Below are 14844 nucleotides of genomic sequence, written 5' to 3'. Positions count from 1 at the left end.
TCTAACTCGAAAAATAAATAAATTTTTTTAAAATATATATTATATATATTTATATATAAAAGAATAAAGGTCAGCTAGAAGAAGGAAAAGAGGACTTGAGGGGCCCTCGCATTGGAGAAGGAAGAACAGGAGCTGAGGTGGAAGGGAGGAAAAAAAAAACCTGTGCTGATTATGTGAGCACCCCCTTTGATCCCTAATACCCTCTTAGAAAAACCCTCTCTCCCAAGTATGTAACCCCAAGTATGTAACCCCTAGTGCCAGAACTTTGACCTCAAAATTTTTGTCCACCGTCTCCACTCTGGAATGGCTCCACAAATGCCTTGCCAGTCTATGCACTGCAACTTGAGTCACCCTCCTGGACAAGGTCAGTTTTTGGTTTTCTGTTCCTTGGTTTATTCAGCCTGCCCTCTCATCCCTACTGGCCTCCTTCCTCCAGGATGCAGAGCTCTCCCATGCTTCATACCCCACCCTGATCTCTCACAGGCCCGTAGATAGGAATCATGACTCCTAATTTGGAAAACTAATATAAAAAGACGTATATTCACTTATAATGCATGGTCCACAGCACATGCTAAGTAAATCTTTCCTGAATGTAACGAGGATACCCTAGTAAAAGAAGGCTACCTCAGTCCCTGAACCAGGCATCTCATTCATCTGGCCCTTTGCAGCACAGCAGGGTGATAGCAGACCTTCTCCTATTGTGGAGTTCTCCAGCGTCTCCCAGATCTCCGTTTAGTGTCCACATGGTTCTGCACGACCAGGGAGTGCTTTCTCACATGCTGTTCTTTCCCAAATGCCTTAGGGACAAGTAGGGTCACTGTAGTTGTGACCTCATTGCACTTATTCCATTCTCAGAAGAGACGGAATACGAAAACAAATTATATGTTGGCCTTCTTGGTATTGCAAAACTTTTCATTCCTGAAGCGCTCCCTTTTAACTTTCTCTTTAAGTTTATCATTCTCAAGCTATTGGTCCTGTCTACTGACCTCCTCCGGCGCAGTAGCCAAGCAATGAATAAGTCCATTCCTCTCCAGAGGATGTGTCCTCATCATTTCTTCGAGGGCCCTGGGCTCGACAGAGAAGCCATGGAAAAGGGAAAGCATCATGCAGGCACCGCTGTCCCATGCTCTGTGGCTCCAGCGGCCAGTCTTCTACCAAGAAGCCATCTCTGCTTCCTATTAGGGTCTCAGGGATCACTGAGGTACTGCATGATGCTAAAGAGATGTGGAGACCATAGTTATTTCTTGCTAGTCACCACCACAAGGACGTTTGTGCCCAGTGTGGCGTGATTTGCCTGTATCTATCCAGAGAGTGAAGGGTAGGGGAAAAAAAAAAAAAAAAAATATATATATATATATATATATACATATATATATATATATATAATAGCAACCAGAGTCAAGGAAAAGAAACTCAATATACAAAAATTTGTTCTAAAGTCAGCCTGGAGAATGGTTGAATAACTTCCTGAAATCCCTTCCAGACCTATTCTCTGGCCAGGATGTACCAGGGGCAACCACCTCCAGGCCTGGTTCTGGCTTTGCCTGGAGTGTACTTCCTCACTTGGTCTTCTATGGAAATTATTATTTATCCCTCCAGATTCAGTTTGGTACCATCCCCTGCAGGAAACCTTCCCTATCCTCTGACACATACTTCCCAGGCCTACAGTTAAGCCTTTTTCTTCTATGGTTGCCTGTTTATTGTAACTGTCTAATGAGTATGTTTTCTCTGACAGCCAGCAATTTCCTAGTGGTACAGTCAACATCAATCTCTGTTGTCTCTGCTTAGAATGCTATCTGTCATACGGAAGGGACTCATACATGGGATCAATTGCTCAAAGGACACAAACATTCCTTTGGCTTTTGAAACACTAAAAACTGCTCTCCAAAGAGTTTGCACCTATTTGCAATGCCATCTGGTATGCATGGAGTACAAGTTTCACTGAAACATTCTTATTTTATAAGGAAAAATTGCAGGCTAATGTTTTTTTGTTTTTTTGTTTGTTTGTTTGTTTTTGAGTTGGAGTCTCACTCTGTCACCCAGACTGGAGTGCAGTGGCCGCTCCCGGCCACCGCAGCCTCGACCTGCTGGGCTCCAGCGATCCTTCCGCCTCAGCCTTCCGAGTAGCCAGAATTACAGGCATGCGCTACCATGCCCAGCTGATTTTTTGATTTATTGTAGAGATAAGGTCTCACTGCCCAGGCGGGTCTCGTACCCGCGGGCTCAGGCAATCCACTCACCTCAGCCTCCCAAAGGCGCGGGATTACAGGCTGAGCCACCGAGCCCAGCTAAGGCTAATGTTTTAACATGCATTTCTTTACTAGTGTATTAGTCCATTTATGTTGCTTATAAAGGAATTGCCAAGGCAAAGTAATTTATAAAGAAATGAAGTTTGTTTGGCTCATGGTTCTGCAGGTTGTACAAGCAGGGCACAGGCATCTGCTTCCGGTGAGAACTCAGGAAGTTTTTACTCATACTGAAAGGGAAGGGGAGCCAATATGTCACGTGGCAAGAGAAAGCAAGAAAGGAGGAGGTGCCAAGCTCTTTTTAACAATCCATTCTCACAGGAACTAATAGGGCAAGAACTCGGTAATCACTGCAAGGACAGAACCAAGCCAGTCATCAGGGATCTGCCCCCTGACTTAAACATCTCCCACTAGGCCCCACCTCCAACGTTGGGGATCACTTTTCAATGTGAGATTTGGAAGGCACAAGCATCCAAACTATATCAACTAGTCCATTTCAGTGATTGCAGTCCTCTAGTGTAATCCTCTTTATGTTACTGTCATCATTTTCTGATAACCTACCAATATTACAGCCATATTTCTTTCTCCTCTAATCAAGGAGCCACAGGCCCAGCCTTGGAGTGGGATGAAGGACTTTTTCCTAATCTGTGCAGATCCACATCAATGTTCCCCTGGAGAGCAATTTACAACCTAAGTTTGCCACAGGGCCTAAAGCAGTTAAGATTCTGCACATTACAGAATCCATTTATTTTTAGGAACACAGATAAGACATAGTTTGATCATTTTCAGCAGATGCCTACAATTCCTGGAAAAGTGCAAATCTCTAAGAATGATCCTCCTCTCCTATTCCTTGAAATTTGTCAAGTCTATTCTCTAGAATTTTCCCTTTAAGCCTCTAGATGAAGAGGAAAAACAGGAGTAGGAAGCAAGCGGTATTGACAGAGCATGGCTCAAGGACTGTTTAGACAGCTTTGCTGCCAGTTTGTTAAGTTGTTGCTGTAACACTGAATGTCTTTTTATCCAAAAAGCGTGACCTGAAATCCTATTCAATCTCTATACCTCCCCTGTGTAGGTCTCCTCATGTTTCCTCTCATGGACAGTTATTGAAGAACACCTATTATTTTACCACGGTGACAATGATTTTTCACAGTATATACTAAATAGAATTAGGGAAAATGTATAGATACTATCTCATGACACACTGTTGGCTTGGCACATAGTCACTCTCTATTCAGGCTTTGAATTTCAAAGTTCACTTGTACTGCCAGTCCCTGTTTTAGGCCAGAGCTATTCATCCCTTGATCTATAAAGAAGGAGACCTCTGCCGAGGGTGGTGGCTCACATCTGCAATCCCAGCACTTTGGGAGGCTACAGTGAGAGGATTGCCTGAGTCCAGTGGTTTCAGACCAGCCTGGGCAACTTGGTGAGACCTTGTCTCTACAATAAATCAAAAAATTAGCCAGATGTGGTGGCGCACGCTTGTGGTCCCAGCCACTTGAAAGGCTGAGGCTGAAGGATCCCTGGAGCCCAGCAGGTCGAGGCTGCTATGGCCGTGAGCATACCACTGCACTCCAGTCTGGGTGACAGAGTGATACTCCAACTCAAAAAAAAACCCGGAGGCCTCTGTCCTGGCACAGTGGCCAACACCCTGTAATCTCAGCACTTTGGGAGGCAGAAGTGAGAGGATTGCCTGAGCCCAGGGGTTCAAAACCAGCCTGGGTAACTTGGTGAGACCTCGTCTCTACAATAAATTTTTTTTAAATAGCCAAGTGTGGTGACGCATGCCTGTAGTTCCAGCTACTTAGAGTTGAGGTGGAAGGATTGCCTGACCCCAGCAGGTTGAGGCTGCGGTGGCCAAGGGCATGCCAGCCTGGGCAACAGAGTGAGACTCCAACTCAAAAAAAGAAGGAGGAGCTCTTTCCATCTAAACTCTGGGCCCAGGCTTCATGGCTCAAGTGAAAGCTTACATCCATACAAAGCCAATTCAAGAGGTTACCTGTATTTTGTTCAGGGAACATTTCTAGAGTAGTATCTGCATGGCCAACAATTCTAAATTTCTCCTGTTCCTATTCAGGACTCTAAAAAAGCCCTGCTTAAAATTCACCAACTCTAGGGCATCCAGAGAGCCCTTCTAGGTACTCAAGTAAACATTCCTTCTAGGTACTCAAGTAAACTAGGTGGGGTGCAGTGTGTTGCTCTCTGGGTTCTTTGATTTTAAAACAGAAAAGAATTTCAGACTGAATCCAAAGTATAGTTTAAGAAAAAATGTATTAGAAAGAAAGAGGAATGTTCAAGAGAGAGCACTGGTCCCTTAAGGAAAGGCACAAGCTTGCCTCTGACAAGAAGCTCTATGTGCTTTTACAACGATGATTAAGCAAACATGAGACAAAAGCAGACGGCTACAGGTATCGGGTCATGAACTTTGATTACCAACTCTCAACCTTTAAGGTCATAAGAAACCTTTTAAATGATGAATGTTACTGCCTAACTAGATTTGAGCTTTTCTTAGAACATAATGTTTGTGTTTGGGGTAACTCCCTAAAGTTTCTGTCATGTATTGCACTAGTAGTTCCACATTCTAATCCGAAGATGATCAGGCCTGACATACCTAATTGGTCAGGTAAAGATCGTGTATGGATACGAAAGATGTCTGAATGCTTACCCTATTTTAATTTAGACCTGCCTAAGAAAACCTGCCCAACTACTTCTAAACTATGTTAACTATGCATACCTCGATCCAATTAACTCAAAAATATTGGACCAGATATTTGTCAGGAATCTGTTATGACTATGAACCAGATTTTCTTTCCGTGCTAAAGATACAGCCAGAACTACCCTCAGATCCAGGTAAGAGGGCCTCCATCCCTGGCCTCACATTTAAGAGGGCCCCACATATAATAACATAAACATACAAACTAATAAGCTCATTAAAGGACAGAGAGGTGCCTCTGTCACTTGGGATCTAGTACAACCCATAATCCTAACCTTCTGCTTTTATGACTAATAAGACTCTAATCCACGCTTCTCCATCTCTTGCCCCAGGTCCTCAAAAGATGATTGCATCCAAGTAACAGTACAGTTTGTAGGTTTCATATCTGCCAAGAAAGAAGTCAGACACTGCTTTTAAGCACTGGAAAGATTTGGGCAGCAGAAGTATGTAGGTAAAATAAAAGATTAACTTGTCAATGTCTTCTCTGATAGCATGACAGCAATAGATTTTTATAGCATGATGTATCATTGATATAAAGCATCTACTGTCTCACATCTCTTCATGTTCCGGTGCAGTTTTGAAGGTACTCACAAATTAGCACAATATTCCCAACAGTTGTATATGGCACCTGAAGTGTATTTTGTAATATTAAGCAATTTCTTTATTCTTTCCTCTTAAATCTGTTATGAGCAAGTTTGGGCTACATGTGTGAAACTTGATACTAATTCTCTACAATACACTATGAATCTAGATGTTGCTTTAAGATGTTATGAAAAAACACAATATAACATATAGCAATTTACATGATAAAATTAAAATAATCCATAATATCTACTGGATTAAAGTTAATTTACCAAATGTGTCCTCATTACAATATTAGAAAATGATAGGGAGGCCGAGGCAAGTGGATTGCCTGAGCCTGTGAGTTCGAGACCAGCCCGAGTAACTTGGCAAGATCTGTCTCTTCTATAAATCAAAAATTGGTTGGGTGTGATGGTTCACGGCTGTGATTCTAGCTGCTTGGAAGGCTGAGGTGGAAGAATCACCTGACCCCAGCAGGTCAACACTGGGATGGTGGTAAGTAAGCCACTGCACACCAGCCTGGGCGATAGAGTGAGACTCCAACTCAAAAAAGTAGTTTACTGACAAAACCAGTCACTATGACCTTAGCAGAGCAAAATGTCTCCAAACTGAAATTAATTTTTTAAAAAACTATCTCATAACTACAATGACTTCAGAAAGATTGCCTAATTTGATATTCATTACTGTAAAAAAAAAATGTCATGTGAATATCTAGACTGTAACAAACCAATGGTTTTATAGAAATGAAGGTAAGAAATAAATTGTATGAAAATATATAATTTATAAATTAGATCTTTTTTCAAATGACAGCCTAGCAGCAGATACTTGACACACACAATAAAAAATTCAATCGTCGCCAGGCTCGGTGGCTCAGCCAGTAATCCCGCGCCTTTGGGAGGCTGAGGTGAATGGATTGCCTAAGCCCGCGGGTTCGAGACCCGCCTGGGCAGCAAGACCTCATCTCTACAATAAATCAAAAAATCAGCTGGGCGTGGTAGCACATTCCTGTAATTCCAGCTACTCGGAAGGCTGAGGCGGAAGGATCGCCAGAGCCCAGCAGGTCGAGGCTGCGGTGGCCGGGAGCGGCCACTGCACTCCAGTCTGGGCGACAGAGTGAGACTCCAACTCAAAAAAAAAAAAAAAAAAATTCAATCATCTTAAAATGTGGCCAAATTTTTGTCAAATAAAAAACATAGCTCTGCATTTTTTAAATTTTGTCATTAGGAAAAGATATCTGTCAAGATACAAGGATGGAACATATTTAACTCATTGTTAACTTGATTTACAACTCTCAAATATTCATGCATACGGTATGAGGGCCTCATTTATACTCTCCCCCTAAGCCTTGCCCACACTGGAGGCTGGTCTACCAATACCAACAAGAGAGAAATAGCCCCTGCCTGCATGGAGTTTATAATCTAAAGAAGAAAGACATTTAACAAGTAATTTCAAGTTGGATAAATGATAGCAAGATAATTTGTGTGCTATTTTGTTGTCTTGGTTTATTTCCCTTCCTTTTCCCTCCATCAATCAAGGAGCAAGATTTGTTTCCTTTCCTTAGAGTGGATTTTAGGATGAACAACAGATTCACCTGCAACACAATTCTTCCTGGTGCCCTGGTTTACCTTGTTAACGTCTTGCTCATTCCCTCATTTAAGAAACACTGAGTGACTACACTGTGCAGGGAATGTTCAAGGTCCTGGAGATAGAGCAATGAGCAAAACAGAAAAATGTATATAGCCCTTATGGGATTTACATTCTGGTAAGAAGAGAAGCCACAAACACCACTACCCCCGCAAAAGTATTATAACAGACATAGCTTATCAGATAATAATATAAGTATTTTGAGAATAACGCAGCAGGAAAATTGAGAAAAGGAATTGCAAGAGGTGGAAGTGGAGATAGCCAGGGAAGGCCTCTCTAATAAGGTGACACTTGAACAGAAGCCTGAAGAAAATAAGAGGCTTGCTGTGAAGAAAAGCAATTCAGGCAAAGGAAAGAACAGGGATAAAGGCATTCCATGAGTTGGAAATCAGCTTCCAGTCTGAACCCTTTTATCTTCAGTTCCCCAATTCATAACGCAGTTTTCTGGGTAAAGTGTTAATGGGACATTACATATGCATATTTTTAATGAGGCTTTCAGTCGGGCATGGTGGTACATGCCAGCTACTTGTGAGGCTGAGGCAGGAGGATTGCTTTACCCCAGTTTGAGATTGCAGTGAGCTGTGATCTCCGCTACACTGCAGCCTGGATGACAGTATGAGACCCTCACCTCTTAAAAGAAATTGCCGGGCACAGTGGTTCATGCCTGTAATCCCAGCACACTGGGAGGCAGAGACAAAAGGATTGTCTGATCCCAAGGGTTCAAGACCAGCCTGGACAACTTCGCAAGACCTTGTTTCTACAATAAATTTTTTTTAAAAAACAAAACTAGCCTGGGCCAGGAGCAATGGCTCAAGCCTGTAATCCCAACACTTTGGGAGGGCGAGGCGAGAGGATTGCCCGAGCCCAGGGGTTCAAGACCAACCTGGGCTACTTGGCAAGACCTATTGTAGAGACAATAAATCAAAAAATTAGCCCAGCGTGGTGGCATGCACCTGTAGTTCCAGCTACTTGGAAAGCTGAGGGGGAAGGGTCGCCTGAGCCTAGCAGGTTAAGGCTGCGGTGGCCATGAGTGTGCCACTGCACTCCAACCTGGGCGACAGAATGAGACTTCAACTCAAAAAAAAAAAAAAAAATGCCAAGCTTGGTGGCATGAGCCTGTAGTTCCAGCTATTTGAAAGGCTAAGGCAGAAGGATCGCCTGAGCCCAGCAGGTTGAAACTGCAGTGGCCGTGAGTGTGCCACTGCACTCCATCCTGGGCAACAGAGTAAGACTCTGAATAAAAAACAAAAAACAAAAAATTAAAATTAAAAAAAATAAATAAAGATGCTCTCTTTGTCCTCTGAAAAGACTCTGTGACCCCTCCAAAAAAGGTTTAGAATCACTGTTTTAGGAGCTTCCTATTCTGTATATATACTGAATCTCAAAAGACATTCACAAATCAGCATTTCTGTCACAGTCCTCTAATTCATATTTACCAAGGCCCTGAATAAATATCTATTCAACCTTCTTTTGGGTGTTTATATTTCTTCAGATCCAGGTTCAAATTCCAGAATTTCAGCCACGAACGCTGATAGACTTTGGCTCGGGTACTGGTTGTGTCCCCTGGTGAGAAACTCTTTAGCCCTAGGTTTGTTAGTTCTAGCTTTCGAGAGCCATACTTATTACTACTCCAATATCAAGAGGCTGAGAAACCAGAGGAAAAATAGGAAAGTTGGGAACCTAGAATGTTTCTGCCCTCAGATTAGGCAAGGCAGAAGAAGATTTATATGAATTGGGGTCAGAATGTAAAGAAATAATGAAAAAGGGTCAAAGGCAGCAGACAGCATTCTTGCTGCTGTCCTGCCCATTTATGCCCTTCACAATGTATTTTCTCTTTAATAAACTTATCTTTCTTAGCTAAAAAAAAAAAAAGAAAGAAAAGAAAAAAGTTTCATGTTTAGAAATGTTGAAAAGAAAAGGAATTTCATATAGTGCATAGGTTTTACATATCAGTCAAAATTTCTTTGTCTACAAATAGTTTTTTGAGTCTACCTTTTTAAAAGGCATTCTAAATAAAGCAAGAAATAATATTGTTAGTTTTTCCAACTATTTTAACATAGCACTCTGTTTTGCCAGAGGTGGGTTTGAGGGTAGATGTGTCTCTTGTTGGGGTGACTCTTTATCATGAGATTAGTGATTTGTATTTTGCCATCTTAGGGCTGCTCACAATACTTGGGGCCAATACCTATGTGTTATATGTATGTGGAGAGTTCAGCTGCCATGCTGGATTTGGCAGAAAAGCTGAAAGGCGGGAAGAGCATTTCCAAAGAAGAGAGTTAAGAAGCAAAAGAGTACTAGAAAGGGTGTTTTGGTTTTTTGGTTTTTTGGTTTTTTTTTATTTTTTAGTTGGAGTCTCACTCTGTCCCCCAGACTAGAGTACAGTGGTATGCTCCCGGCCACCGCAGCCTCAACCTACTGGGCTCCAGCGATCCTTCCACCTCAGCATTCCAGGTAGCTGGAACTACAGGCGCACGCTACCACACCCGGCTAGTTTTTTATTTATTGTAGAGACGAGGTTGCCAGGCGCCAAGTTCCCCGGGCAGGTCTTGAACCCGCGGGGTCACACAATCCTCTCGCCTCGGCCTCCCAAAGTGCTGGGATGACAGGCTGAGCCACTGAGCCCAGCCCAAGGGTGTTTTATTAAGAAGAAGAGAGGGCTTAAAGTTAAGATGAATCTGGTCTCCTTCCAATGTTGTGGTCAAGCAGAGAGTGTTACAGGTGGTTTGGGTAGGGTAAACAGGAGAGAGACCTGATTTTTCTCTGCTTTTTTTTAGTATTTACTTACTCTACTGCATCTCACTCTTACCTAGTATCTTCCTTTATTTTCAGGGCCCTTTTTCTTGTCTGGTCACCTCTTCAGTTTATACCTGGGGCTATTGACTTCCTATACACTCATAATTGCCACATCTCTTCCTTCCTCCTCAGGAGGTTCAGAATCTCAGAAGCCTTATGTTCCAGGTGACTTTTTCAGACAGTTTCTACCTGTATCATCCAAGGCAAGTGGCGGTGCTTAGAGTATTCTAAATGTGAAATTTTGCAAATGGAAACTGTGGCCTTAGCATTGCAACTTAACACTCAGTGTTAGAAGATAAAAGAACGCAGTAAAAGAAATTTAGGGATCAAGTGTGGTGGCTCATGCCTGTAATCCCAGCTCTTTGGAAGGCAGAAGTGAGAGGATTGCCTGATCCCAGGGTTCAACCTGCCTGGGCAAATTGGCAAGACCTCATCTCTACAATAAATCAAAAATATTAACTGGGTTTGGCAGCACTCACGCACCTGTAGTTCCGGCTACTTGGAAGGCTGAGGCGGAAGAATCTCCTGAGCCCAGCAGGATGAGGTTGTGGTAGCCTTTAGCATGGCACTGCACTCCAGCCTAGACCACAGAGTGAGACTGACTCAAAAAAAAAAAAAAAAAAAGGAAGAAAGAAGAAATTTACAGAATAGGACTTTGCTGCACTCTCAGAATTGGGAAAGGTTGAGTCTGTCGTGTTCCTTGCCTTGCTCCTCAGGTACAATTTGATGTGGTAGAATTAGCCTTTTCCTTAAGCTCAGCAAGACTGACTGCTAGTTCAACCCCACGGTGCAAGACAAGTTATTTCCTGGTGAGTTGAAATCGCATTTTCCCCTCAAGTTTAAAGCAGCTTCAAGGATTTCAAGCCTTTCCTTCTCTCATTGTCTTTATTCCTGAATAGTTTTCTACTCTATGGATCTCTCTATCCCTCTTTGAGGATCTCCATCTCCCTGTCCATTTCCGTCTGTGATTGCTCTTACAAAACTATTGATATTGATACTTTCATGTAATTCAGGGTTTTTGCATATGTTCCCCATTCGTGAACAGGTATTGGTGAAGAATGGAACAAAAGCGGGGCACTGCCTTCTCATGGATGCCAGGAACCTGGTCCTTAAGGTAAGTGTCAGGTCACACTCCCAGTGGGGCCTCCAGAATGTTAGGTCAGACCTGCCAGGATGTGGGTGTGTGATCTGATGCTGCATGAAAGATGCAAAGAATTGCACAGAAGTACAGCTTTACGTTATTGATTTTCTCATTTAAAGGTATTTTTCATGAGCATGAGTTGCATAAGAAAAGTAAATAAGGAAAGGGTTTTAGAATATATTTTAGTGAACGTATGTGGAAAGTAATATTTCTAAAAAAGAAACAATTGAAAAAAAAGAAAATATAACTTTATTTAGAAAGCAAATTAGAGAGAGAGAGAGAGAAAGAGAGAAGATTCACCTCCCCAAGATAGGGAAGGGGGCCAAAGACAAGAAACATGGCAATGGCCATAGCTCAAAGAGCACATGGCCACACCATAGCTTAGCAAGGCAATGGTGATTGGCTGCTGGAGGTTGAATACTTTTAAACATTTTCCTTTGATGGAGGTAGGTCGTTAAGGTGGTTGGGTGGTGGTCTGCTCCACATCATCATGAAGAGGCAGGTAAGTGCAGACACTGACCTCAGGTGATCACGGACAGCAGGCAAATGGGTGAGTTAGTTACATGATTGCTGCCATGGTGGGGTCTGTGTCACATAGGTCAGGAAAGGCTGATTAGGTTAACTTGGGTCTTATGGGTGGAGTCAAATACCTGACATAAAAAAGTTAATTAGTACAAAACAAGCCGGGGAGTGGGGTGTGAAACAGTTATCAATAGCTACCTCTGAAAAACCAGTTCTGTCATTGGTTAATGATTAGAGGGTAAGTTAACTGCTAGAAAAACATGAGATTTAGGCAATGGTAAAATGGTTGCTCATTGGGTATATCAAATCCATGTTATATCCTTTCAATAAGGTTCCTTCCCTGTGTCCGCCACCCATCTGTCACCAATCACTGTTGCTTTCTTGAAAACTAAAGAGACTCTGTCATACACCAGTAAGTTTGACTCTTAGGAAACTTGGCAAACAAAGTAATGATGATATAGGACAGTGGTTGGCAAATGAGGGTCTGTGGATCAAATCCGACATGCCACCTGTTTCTATATGAGCTATGCTTGTTCGTGCCTATTGTCTGCTATTGCTTTCACACTACACATTGCAGAGTTGGGTAGTTGGGACAGAAACAGATGTTGCTTACTCTCTGGACCTTTAAAAGAAAATCTGCTGACCCCTGATCTAGGGCATTGCTGACCCAAGAACCTTGTCATTGTGGGAGAGTATGAGCCAGTATATAATCATAAATTTAATTGTCTTGGAGTGGGATTTTTTTTTTTTTAGAGTGGATGTTGCTGACTAGGGAGAGCTTCATATTATGTGCCAGGTTCCTGTCTCTCTCCTGCTGCAAAGAGAATGTTCTTTGTTTGGAGTATTAAAGATGCAGCCTGCTTAACTCAAAGAACATAGTTAATCATTATTGGAATTAACAGAGTCCTCAATTTACTGACTGCAGAAATTGAGTTATGCAAATTAACCCCTCAGGGACAGCTTTACTTGTTTTTCTTTGATTTGAGGGAAGAGAGAAGTCACCTTTGGACCCTTGACCTGGTTTTGTCATTGCACCTGTGAATATTACTTCTGTCTGTCCTAGCACATAGATCTGAACTCAGTTGTGGCCAGGAAAAATGGAAGAGAAAAGCTAAGTCACTCTCCACTGCCTCATGTTCCTGTTCAATTTCTACCTGGCTCTCCCTCTCCCTGACCCCTCTTTTTTTTTTTGAGTTGGAGTCTCACTCTGTTGCCCAGACTGGAGTGCAGTGGCTGCTCCCGGCCACCGCAGCCTCAACCTGCTGGGCTCTGGCGATCCTTCCACCTCAGCCTTCCAAGTAGCCGGAATTACAGGCATGCACTACCACGCCCGGCTGATTTTTGGTTTATTGTAGAGATGAGGTCTCGCTGCCAGGCGGGTCTCGAACTGCGGGCTCAGGCAATCCACTCACCTCAGCCTCCCAAAGGTGCGGGATTACAGGCTGAGCCACCAAGCCCAGCTCCCTGACCCCTCTTAATGCTATCATTCTTAGTTTTTAAGATATGATCAATAGCTCTTTTTCTTTCTTTTTTTTTTGAGGTGGAGTCTCACTCTGTCGCCCAGACTGAAATGCAGTGGCCACTCCCGGCCACCGCAGCCTCAACCTGCTAGACTCTGGTGATCCTTCCGCCTCAGCCTTCCAAGAAGCTGGAACTACAGGAGCGCGCTACCACGCCCGGCTGATTTTTTGATTTTATGGTAGAGATGAGGTCTCGCCAAGTTGGCCAGGCGGATCTCAAACCCGCAGGCTCAGGCAATCCACTCACCTCAGCCTCCCAAAGGCGCGGGATTACAGGCTGAGCCACTGAGGCCGGCCAATAGCTCTTTTTCTTAACTCATGTTTCTATGTATGTTCACAGTGTCTCCACGAATTTTCTTGTCCCCAGTGGACAGCAGAAGTATAATTATCACTTATGACAACAGATCCAATAAAGGAATCACCCAAACAAAAAAAGTCATCGAGTTCTTTTTTTTTGAGTGAAAGTCTCACTCTGTTGCCCAGGCTGGGGTGCAGTGGTACGCTCACAGCCACTGCAGACTCTATCTGCTGGGCTTAGGTGAGCCTTCTGCCTTAGCCTTCCAAGTAGCTGGAACTACAGGCATGCACCACCATGCCAGGCTAAGTTTTTATTTTTATTTTTTTGAGTTGTAGTCACACTCTGTCACCCAGGCTAGAGTGCAGTGGCACGCTCACGGCCATTGCAACTTTGACTTGCTGGACTTACACAATCCTTCCACCTCAGCCTTCAAAGCAGCTGGAACATGGGCACGTGCTACCATGCCCGGCTATTTTTTTATTTATTGTAGAGAAGAGGTCTCACCAAGTTGCCTAGGCTGGTCTTGAACCCACAGGCTCAGGCAGTCCTCTCACCTTGGCCTCCCAAAGTGCTGGGATTACAGGCCGAGCCACTGCATCCCATCTAATTTTTGATTTATTATAGAGATAAGGTCTCACCAAGTTTCCCAGGCTGGTCTCGAACTCGTGGGCTCAGGCAACCCTCTCACCTCGGCCTCCCAAAGTGCTGGGATTATAGGCATGAGCCATCGAGTCCAGCAAATTCCTTTCTTTGAGGTTAAAAGTAACTTGGATTTCCTGGCCCATTAATAAGCAAATTTCGGCCAGGCACAGTGGTTTACACCTATAATCCTAGCACTTTGGGAGGCCAAAGTGAGAGGACTGCCTGAGCCCATGGGTTCGAGACCAGCCTGGGAAACTTGGTGAGACTCCAATCAGTACAGTAAATCAAAAAATTAGCTGGGTGTGGTCACGTGTGTTTGTAGTTCCAGCTACTTGGAAGGCTGAGGCAGAAGGATCACCTGAGCCCAGCAGGCTGCTGTGGCCATGAGCATGCCATTGCACTCCAACCTGGACAACAGAGTGAGACTCCAACTTAAAAAAAATAAAAAATAAAATAAAATAAGTCAATTTCTTCACCTACCGTAGGTCAGAAGCCCTGCAGAGATAAAAAGGTACCAAGCTTTTTTCAAGGGCATTTTTATTGGATCATTATAAATCTTAATCTTAATTCCTCAAAGCATTCTGCTCTGAAATGTTTTGTTTGGGTTTGGTTTGGTTTTTGTGAGTAGGAGTCTCACTCTGTTGCCCAGAAGGGAGTGGCATGCTCATGGCCACCATAGCCTCAACCTGGTGGGCTCAGGTATCCTTCCCCCTCAGCCTTCCAGGTGCACGCCACCATGCCCGGCT

This window comes from Carlito syrichta, unplaced genomic scaffold, assembly GCF_000164805.1.
Source record: "Carlito syrichta isolate Samal-C Ts95f unplaced genomic scaffold, Tarsius_syrichta-2.0.1 Scaffold302382, whole genome shotgun sequence".
Taxonomy (NCBI): Eukaryota; Metazoa; Chordata; class Mammalia; order Primates; family Tarsiidae; genus Carlito; species Carlito syrichta.
This window is presented reverse-complemented; position numbering follows the sequence as displayed.